This window comes from Rutidosis leptorrhynchoides, chromosome 3 (genome assembly GCF_046630445.1).
Source record: "Rutidosis leptorrhynchoides isolate AG116_Rl617_1_P2 chromosome 3, CSIRO_AGI_Rlap_v1, whole genome shotgun sequence".
In the NCBI taxonomy this organism is placed as follows: domain Eukaryota; kingdom Viridiplantae; phylum Streptophyta; class Magnoliopsida; order Asterales; family Asteraceae; genus Rutidosis; species Rutidosis leptorrhynchoides.
The window spans coordinates 170,942,379-170,953,740 of NC_092335.1; positions in this window are offsets into that span (position 1 = coordinate 170,942,379).

Consider the following 11,362-nt stretch of genomic DNA (forward strand, 5'->3'; position numbering starts at 1 on the left):
GTAACAAGCTCCGGGTCTTCCTGTGCCTCTGCCGCATTAATATTGAAAACTCTTCCACGGCCTTGTCCATTCGTGTTCTCCTGGTTCGGGCAATTTCTAATAATGTGGCCCGGTTTTCCACATTTATAACAAACTACATTGGCATAACTTGCTCCGACACTACTTGCTCCGCCATTACTCGTTCCGACACCATTTGTTCCTTTCGTTCTATTAACCCCTGGTCCGTAGACCTCACACTTCGCCGCGCTATGACCATTTCTTTTACACTTGTTGCAAAATTTGGTGCAGAACCCCGAGTGATACTTTTCACACCTTTGGCATAGCTGCTTCTGATTGTTGTTGTTGTTATTACGGTTATTATTGTTATTGGGATGATTGTTGTAGTTGTTGTTGTTGTTGTTGTTGTTGTTGTTGTTGGGCCGTTTGTTGTAGTTGCGATTGATGTTGCGATTGTTGGGATAATTGTTGCGATTATGGTTGTAATTGCTGTTGTTGTTGTATTGGTGATTCTTATCACCGTTTTCCTCCCACTTTCTTTTGACTTGCTTCACATTGGCCTCTTCAGCAGTCTGTTCTTTAATTCTTTCTTCAATTTGGTTCACGAGTTTGTGAGCCATTCTACATGCCTGTTGTATGGAGGCGGGCTCGTGTGAACTTATATCTTCTTGGATTCTTTCCGGTAATCCTTTCACAAACGCGTCGATCTTCTCTTCCTCATCTTCGAATGCTCCCGAACACAATAGGCACAATTCTGTGAATCGTCTTTCGTACGTGGTAATATCAAATCCTTGGGTTCGTAACCCTCTAAGTTCTGTCTTGAGCTTATTGACCTCGGTTCTGGGACGGTACTTCTCGTTCATCAAGTGCTTGAATGCTGACCACGGTAGTGCGTACGCATCGTCTTGTCCCACTTGCTCTAGATAGGTATTCCACCATGTTAACGCAGAACCTGTGAAGGTATGCGTAGCGTACTTTACTTTGTCCTCTTCAGTACACTTACTTATGGCAAACACCGATTCGACCTTCTCGGTCCACCGTTTCAATCCGATCGGTCCTTCGGTTCCATCAAATTCCAAAGGTTTGCAGGCAGTGAATTCTTTGTAGGTGCATCCTACACGATTTCCTGTACTACTAGATCCAAGGTTATTGTTGGTATATAGCGCAGCCTGTACTGCGGCTATGTTTGAAGCTAGAAAAGTACGGAATTCCTCTTCATTCATATTCACGGTGTGTCGAGTAGTCGGTGCCATTTCCTTCAAAATAGTTAAATGGAACAAGTTAATCATACAGAATATTAAGAGTAGTTAATAGTATTTCGTAGCATAATATGAACTCATTTATAAAAGCTTTTTCTTCATATTAGCGTTTTATAAGTTTAAATTCGGGTAGTACCTACCCGTTAAGTTCATACTTAGTAGCTAATATACAATTCAACTACTACAATTCTATATGAAAAACTGATTATAATAATATTTCGCGTTCAAACTTTTATACAATATTTTACAAACTTACAATACCGCTTATTTTACATAAAGCATGAAATATAGCACACAATGACTTTGATACAAGATAGTTGTGAAGATAATTCTAGCTAGTACACAAGTCGTTCAGCAAATGCAATAAAGACACGTAATTCATACGTCCAGAAACAAGTCATGCATTCTGGTTTTACTAGGACTACTTCCCATCCTTGGTCTTGTGCAACATAACCGTTATGGCCGTTGATAAGACAGCGTGTTGTAACGTCGTCAAAGGGACGAGGGTTACGTAATGTCCAACAGTCCCGTAATAATCTAAAAACCTCATTTCTTACCCCAATTACCGACTCCGTCACTTGTGGAAACGTTTTGTTTAATAGTTGTAGCCCGATGTTCTTGTTCTCACTTTGGTGAGAAGCGAACATTACTAATCCGTAAGCATAACATGCTTCTTTATGTTGCATGTTAGCCGCTTTTTCTAAATCACGAAGTCCAATATTCGGATATATTGAGTCAAAATAATTTCTTAACCCGTTGCGTAAAATAGCATTTGGGTTCCCCGCAATATATGCGTCAAAGTAAACACATCGTAACTTATGGGTTTCCCAATGTGATATCCCCCATCTTTCAAACGAAAGTCTCTTATAAACCAAGACATTCTTGGAACGTTCTTCGAATGTCTTACAAACTGATCTCGCCTTAAATAGTTGTGCCGAGGAATTCTGGCCGACTCTAGACAAGATTTCATCAATCATGTCTCCGGGTAGGTCTCTTAAAATATTGGGTTGTCTATCCATTTTGTGTTTTTAAACTGTAAAATAGACAAGAGTTAGATTCATAAAAAAATACTTATTAATACAAGCAATTTTTACATATATCATAAAGCATAAGAACACTATATTGCATATATTACACCACACGAATACAACTATCTTATTCTGACTCGCTCGTTTCTTCTTCTTCGGTTTTGGTTCGTTTTGCCAAGTTTCTAGGGATATATGATGTTCCCCTAATACGAGCCGTTGTTGTCCACATTGGTTTAGAAAAACCTGGTGGTTTAGAGGTTCCCGGGTCATTGTTACAACTTAAGGACTTCGAGCGTTGACGATACATATAAAGTTCATCGGGGTTGGAATTAGATTTCTTTATTTTTATGCCCTTTCCCTTATTATTTTCTTTTGCCTTTTTAAATTCAGTTGGGGTAATTTCTATAACATCATCGGAATTCTCGTCGGAATCCGATTCATCGGAGAATTGGTAATCCTCCCAATATTTTGCTTCCTTGGCGGAAACACCATTGACCATAATTAACCTTGGTCGGTTGGTTGAGGATTTTCTTTTACTTAACCGTTTTATTATTTCCCCCACCGGTTCTATTTCTTCATCCGGTTCCGATTCTTCTTCCGGTTCCGATTCTTCTTCCGGTTCCGACTCTTCTTCCGGTTCCTCTTCGGGAACTTGTGAATCAGTCCACGAATCATTCCAATTTACATTTGACTCTTCATTATTATTAGGTGGGTCAATGGGACTTGTTCTAGAGGTAGACATCTATCACATAATATCAAACGCGTTAAGAGATTAATATATCACATAATATTCACATGTTAAAAATATATAGTTTCCAACAAAATTTGTTAAGCAATCATTTTTCAAGTAAACACGGTCGAAGTCCAGACTCACTAATGCATCCTAACAAACTCGATAAGACACACTAATGAAAAATTCTGGTTCTCTAAGACCAACGCTCGGATACCAACTGAAATGTCCCATTCTTATTGATTAAAAACGTTCCATATTAATTGATTTCGTTGCGAGGTTTTGACCTCTATATGAGACGTTTTTCAAAGACTGCATTCATTTTTAAAACAAACCATAACCTTTATTTCATACATAAAGGTTTTAAAAAAAAACTTTACGTAGATTATCAAATAATGATAATCTAAAATATCCTGTTTACACACGACCATTACATAATGGTTTACAATACAAATATGTTACAACAAAATAAGTTTCTTGAATGCAGTTTTTACACAATATCATACAAGCATGGACTCCAAATCTCGTCCTTATTTAAGTATGCGACTGCGGAAGCTCTTAATAATCACCTGAGAATAAACATGCTTAAAACGTCAACAAAAATGTTGGTGAGTTATAGGTTTAACCTATATATATCAAATCATAATAATAGACCACAAGATTTCATATTTCAATACACATCCCATACATAGAGATAAAAATCATTCATATGGTGAACACCTGGTAACCGACATTAACAAGATGCATATATATAAGAATATCCCCATCATTCCGGGACACCCTTCGGATATGATATAAATTTCGAAGTACTAAAGCATCCGGTACTTTGGATGGGGTTTGTTAGGCCCAATAGATCTATCTTTAGGATTCGCGTCAATTAGGGTGTCTGTTCCCTAATTCTTAGATTACCAGACTTAATAAAAAGGGGCATATTCGATTTCGATAATTCAACCATAGAATGTAGTTTCACGTACTTGTGTCTATTTTGTAAATCATTTATAAAACCTGCATGTATTCTCATCCCAAAAATATTAGATTTTAAAAGTGGGACTATAACTCACTTTCACAGATTTTTACTTCGTCGGGAAGTAAGACTTGGCCACTGGTTGATTCACGAACCTATAACAATATATACATATATATCAAAGTATGTTCAAAATATATTTACAACACTTTTAATATATTTTGATGTTTTAAGTTTATTAAGTCAGCTGTCCTCGTTAGTAACCTACAACTAGTTGTCCACAGTTAGATGTACAGAAATAAATCGATAAATATTATCTTGAATCAATCCACGACCCAGTGTATACGTATCTCAGTATTGATCACAACTCAAACTATATATATTTTGGAATCAACCTCAACCCTGTATAGCTAACTCCAACATTCACATATAGAGTGTCTATGTTTGTTCCGAAATATATATAGATGTGTCGACATGATAGGTCAAAACATTGTATACGTGTCTATGGTATCTCAAGATTACATAATATACAATACAAGTTGATTAAGTTATGGTTGGAATAGATTTGTTACCAATTTTCACGTAGCTAAAATGAGAAAAATTATCCAATCTTGTTTTACCCATAACTTCTTCATTTTAAATCCGTTTTGAGTGAATCAAATTGCTATGGTTTCATATTGAACTCTATTTTATGAATCTAAACATAAAAGTATAGGTTTATAGTCGGAAAAATAAGTTACAAGTCGTTTTTGTAAAGGTAGTCATTTCAGTCGAAAGAACGACGTCTAGATGACCATTTTAGAAAACATACTTCCACTTTGAGTTTAATCATAATTTTTGGATATAGTTTCATGTTCATAATAAAAATCATTTTCTCAGAATAAAAACTTTTAAATCAAAGTTTATCATAGTTTTTAATTAACTAACCCAAAACAGCCCGCGGTGTTACTACGACGGCGTAAATCCGGTTTTACGGTGTTTTTCGTGTTTCCAGGTTTTAAATCATTAAGTTAGCATATCATATAGATATAGAACATGTGTTTAGTTGATTTTAAAAGTCAAGTTAGAAGGATTAACTTTTGTTTGCGAACAAGTTTAGAATTAACTAAACTATGTTCTAGTGATTACAAGTTTAAACCTTCGAATAAGATAGCTTTATATGTATGAATCGAATGATGTTATGAACATCATTACTACCTTAAGTTCCTTGGATGAACCTACTGGAAAAGAGAAAAATGGATCTAGCTTCAATGGATCCTTGGATGGCTCAAAGTTCTTGAAGCAAAATCATGACACGAAAACAAGTTCAAGTAAGATCATCACTTGAAATAAGATTGTTATAGTTATAGAAATTGAACCAAAGTTTGAATATGATTATTACCTTGTATTAGAATGATAACCTACTGTAAGAAACAAAGATTTCTTGAGGTTGGATGATCACCTTACAAGATTGGAAGTGAGTTAGCAATCTTGAAAGTATTCTTGATTTTATGAAACTAGAACTTTTGAAATTTATGAAGAACACTTAGAACTTGAAGATAGAACTTGAGAGAGATCAATTAGATGAAGAAAATTGAAGAATGAAAGTGTTTGTAGGTGTTTTTGGTCGTTGGTGTATGGATTAGATATAAAGGATATGTAATTTTGTTTTCATGTAAATAAGTCATGAATGATTACTCATATTTTTGTAATTTTATGAGATATTTCATGCTAGTTGCCAAATGATGGTTCCCACATGTGTTAGGTGACTCACATGGGCTGCTAAGAGCTGATCATTGGAGTGTATATACCAATAGTACATACATCTAAAAGCTGTGTATTGTACGAGTACGAATACGGGTGCATACGAGTAGAATTGTTGATGAAACTGAACGAGGATGTAATTGTAAGCATTTTTGTTAAGTAGAAGTATTTTGATAAGTGTATTGAAGTCTTTCAAAAGTGTATAAATACATATTAAAACACTACATGTATATACATTTTAACTGAGTCGTTAAGTCATCGTTAGTCGTTACATGTAAGTGTTGTTTTGAAACCTTTAGGTTAACGATCTTGTTAAATGTTGTTAACCCAATGTTTATAATATCAAATGAGATTTTAAATTATTATATTATCATGATATTATCATGTATGAATATCTCTTAATATGATATATATACATTAAATGTCTTTACAACGATAATCGTTACATATATGTCTCGTTTAAAAATCATTAAGTTAGTAGTCTTGTTTTTACATATGTAGTTCATTGTTAATATACTTAATGATATGTTTACTTATCATAGTATCACGTTAACTATATATATATCCATATATATGTCATCATGTAGTTTTTACAAGTTTTAACGTTCGTGAATCACCGGTCAACTTGGGTGGTCAATTGTCTATATGAAACATATTTCAATTAATCAAGTCTTAACAAGTTTGATTGCTTAACATGTTGAAAACATTTAATCATGTAAATATCAATCTCAATTAATATATATAAACATGGAAAAGTTCGGGTCACTACAACCCCAAGGTGAAAAACTAGGACGAATAAATCCACGGTCCGATAATTCTTGCAACTGGTCTTGTAATTCTTGCATTTCTGAAGGTGCAAGTCTATATGGAGATCGGGCTACAGGTGCAGCTCCTGGTATGAGATCAATCTAGAATTCTACACATCTGTGTGGAGGTAGCCCCGGTAATTCTTCTGGAAATACTCCGGGATATTCTCTTACAACCGGCATGTCATTAATGCTTCTTTCTTCAGTATCGATCTTCTTTACGTGTGCCAGAATAGCATAACAACCTTTTCTTATAAGTTTCTGGGCCTTCATACAGCTGATAAAGTTCAGCTTTGAGTTGCTCTTCTCCCCATAAATCATTAATGACGTTTCATCCTTACGAGGGATGCGGATTGCTTTCTCAGCGCAAACAACTTCCGCTCTTGTTTTGGACATCCAGTCCATGCCAACGATTACGTCAAAACTTCCTAGTTCTACGGGTATCAAATCAATTTTGAAGGTTTCACCAGCGAGATTCATTTCGCAACCATGGCAAATTTTATCGGCTTTTATCAGTTTACCATTAGCTAATTCAATAGTATATTTATCGTCTAGAGGTAATGATGCACATTTTAGTTTAAAACTAAAGTCTTTACACATATAACTTCTATCAGCACCCGTATCAAACATAATAGAAGCTAGTTGATTATTAACGGTAAACGTACCCGTGACAAGATTAGGATCCTCACGTGCTTTACTGGCACTAACATTAAATGCCCTCCCACGTGCGGGTTCTTTGTTCTTCTCCTTATCAGGGCATTGATTTATAAAGTGACCAGACTTCCCGCATCCAAAAAATTTCTTGACATCGGTCAGTTTTGTCTTTACTTCAGAAACGGTGGCATAACAATCTTTCGCCACATGTCCTTTCTTGTTGCACTTATCACAGACCACTTGACAATAACCTGCATGATGTGTGTAACATCTTTTGCAGAACGGATGGGGTCCCTTATAGTTTGGACTTGCAGTTGCCCCATCTTGTTTACCTTTAAAAGTTTCTTGTTTCTTCAGGTGAGTACTTTTGCCCTTATAGTCTTCCCATTTCCTCTTTCCTTCAGTTGTCTTGACTTCGGTAATTGGTGCCTTAATCGAACTCTCTGTGATCTGGTCCATGAGTTGGTGTGCCATTGTCATGGCTTCCTGCATCGTATTCGGTTTGGACGATGTAACATTTCCTTTGATATTGATCGATAAACCGTCAATATACATTTCTATCTTTCGTTTCTCATTTGGCACCAATTCGGGACACAACAAGGCTAGTTCCATGAAACGCTTTTCATAGTTATTGAGATTCGCGCCGATAACCTTCAGATTACGTAACTCAGATTCCATTTTTCTGATCTCGTTTCGAGGACAGTACTCCTCGATTAGCATCTTTTTCAGTTCTTCCCAAGAGATATCATATGCCGTATCTATTCCTTCTGCTTTAGCATAATTGTTCCACCAAGTAAGTGCACCATCTTGCAACGTGCACAAAGCATACTTTGACTTGTCTCCGTTCGCACAATTACTGATTTTGAAAACGGACTCCATATTTTCAAACCATCGGGTTAGACCGACTGGTCCCTCAGTTCCACTAAACGTCTGTGGTTTGCATCCTTGAAAAGTTTTGTATGAGCATCCGTTTCGTGAATTTGTGTTTACGGCTGCTGCTTTGGCTGCTGCTTCAGCTGTTGCTTTTGCTGCTTCGGTTGCAGCAATTCTTTCATTCACACGTTTCTCGACTAGTTGCTCAAACTCAGCATCCGACATTTGAGACATGTTTCTTCAATAAACACAACAGATATAATTTAATCATATAGAATATTATAGGTAAAATGAGTTGTCAATAGTTAATCGTAGCATATTAATAATATGAACCGATTATTATAAAAGCCTTTTCTTCTTATTAGCATTTTATAATTATTTCTAGGGTATTACCTACCCGTTAAGTTCATACATAATAGCTAGTACAAGGAATTAACTACTAAAATCCTAATAATATTCCACTATAAAAAATTATAGCGAGTTACTACATTATTATGTAATAAAAATAATAAGAAGTAGTAATAATACAAATAATCATTCCATGCATTTATTATTAATAAACCAAAATAATACAATACCATACAATACTGATATTTTACATATGCTTATTTTACATAACAAGATAGAGTAGCACACATAAGCAATAAAATAGCGCATGGAAGATTTATGGTTGCGAGGTCGTTTATTCAGAACTATCAGAAACTTCTTCCCATTTGGTTCTCTCTGCCAATTGTTTGTGTGCACATGGTCCGACAGACATTCTGGCAGTGTATTTTATTTTTGGTTGGGGTTTTGAGGTACCCGTTACCTCAGTGGGTTTAATACAATAAGGGTGGTTACGGATCGAATGGTCATGTTCCTTTTTAATAATTAAGGACTTTTTATTATTGTGGTTGTTTTTATTATCTATAGCAAGTTGGAATTTCTCCTTAGTGATCTCTTTTATTTCATTAGCGAAATCCTCCTCCTTACTGATCTCGTCTGATGACGAACTGTCTGAGTCATGTGTAGGAGAATATGATGACGAACTGCAAGAATATGTACCGGTGGTCATGAACCGAAATCTGCCAGGCGTAATCGGCACAACCCGCCCATCGGCGGTATATCTGGACCAATGTCCATATTTGTTTAGAAATGGACGATCCTCGTTTACTCCAGGGATCATGGGTCCATGCCAACGATACTGTGGCTCCGGAAAACTAAAGCTGGGTGGAGCTGGAACCTCCTCTGGGTTTACCGGGAGTTGAGATTCCCCGGCTAACACAATTTCTTCTTTAATAGGTATTGGAACGCCCTTTTCAGTTGTGGATATAATAGATTCAGTGTCCGATTCCGAGTCGTACAAAATGATAGGATTAGAGGAAGTCATCTATCACATAATTGAAACAACAATTACGTTAGCATATAAATATATCACATATAATGTTTTTGACCAAATAATAAGCAAAAATCAGTAAAAACAGATATGGTCATAGTCCAGACTCACTAATGCATCCTAACAATTACCAGTTAAACACACTAATGTAATTTCTGGTTCCCTATGACCTCAAGCTCTGATACCAACTGTAACGACCCGTCAAAATCGCTATTGACGCAGCACGTTAATCATTGATTCCACAGTGAGGTTTTGACCTCTATATGATATGTTTTGATAAAATATTGCATTCATTAAAATAAGTGACTTTCTAAACATAGAAAGTTTTAAACATGTGGGCGAGTGCTTAGGTATAAGCAAAACCCCAAAATACATAAGTCTTTAATTTACAGGTTGACTTCACAGTCCAATTATTTATTACACAACGCAGTTTTATTTTGAATGCAATAAACTTTGTACAAAGCATGAGAGACTCCATGCAGGCAACAAGCACATCACAGCGGAAGCATTCTAAGGACCTGAGAATAAAACATGCTAAAAAGTCAACACGAATGTTGGTGAGTTATAGGTTTAATTGCTCGAGTCATAAACATATATAAAGATAGACCACAAAATTCCATCAAAAGTTTATCAATAGATTCTACGTAACAGAGCACCATGGTAACTAAACTTAACGCTATAGTGATAATTACCCCATTCGTTTTAATACACGCAAACCAACGTGTCTTAAACTCAAATAACATACGTCCGTTAAAAGGCTAGCGCTCTAGCTCGGACGGGGATGTCAAGCCCTATGGATCCATATACAATTATTCGCGCCCACCAGTCCATATCCTATGTACTGGCAGCTACTAGTTACCAAAGCTAAGGGATTTTCGGTTTAACTCAGTGTAGAATTTAGTATGTACTTGTGTCTTATCGCGTTTAAAATAAATTGCATGTATTCTCAGCCCAAAAATATTTAAAGTATTTAAAAAGGGAGACTATAACTCACAGTTCAATATTGCGATTCAATATTGTAGGCAAATTGCGTAGACGTAATGATGGTAGACGACTGTATGGTTGGCCTTGGATTCAAGAACAATACCCCGAACAATACCCAATATTTCCTTAGCTTAAAGCGGTTTGAAACCCGAATTAAAACACCCTCGAATATACTTTATTATTATTAAACTTAAATTAAAATTATAATTATAATTATTAATATAAAAATTGATTAAAGAAATTTAAGTGTGAAGAGTTCGTGCAGGAATCTGGCGTATTTATAATACTTTTCGATTTACTGTAGCTCATGCGATCGCATGAGTTTTCAGTGTTTTTGCCATGCGATCGCATGGCCGCCTTTTCCGTTTTTGTTTGCTAGTTCGTCGACATCAAATAGTGGTACTGTAGCAAATAGTGTTTACTGTAGCAAATAGTGTTTTACTGTATCAAATAGTTTTTACTGTAGCAAATAGTGTTTTACTGTAGCAAATCACTGTAGCAAACTCTTTTTCACTGTAGCACTGTAGCAAAATACGGTTTCACTGTAGCAAATAGTGTTTTACTGTAGCAAATTGTGTTTTACTGTAGCAAAGTAATTTTTACTGTAGGAAAGTCGTTTTTACTTGTACATATATATATACATACATATAATTGTTCATGAATCGTCGAGAGTAGTCAAAGGTAATTGTATATATGTAACAGTTCTAAAATTTTGAGACTCAATCTAACAGACTTTGTTTAACGTGTTAAAATAATAAATCGTATAGAGAATTGGTTTAAATAAGTCAAAAATTTTCGGGTCATCACAGGGAGCATCAGGCTGAGGGGGAGAATATTGTTGATAGAGGTGTTGGTGATACTCAAATGGTGGTTGTTGCTAGTGATACTCAAATAGGTGGTGTTGGTGATGTTCAGGAGAATACTGTTGTTGGTGCTGCTATGCAAGGTA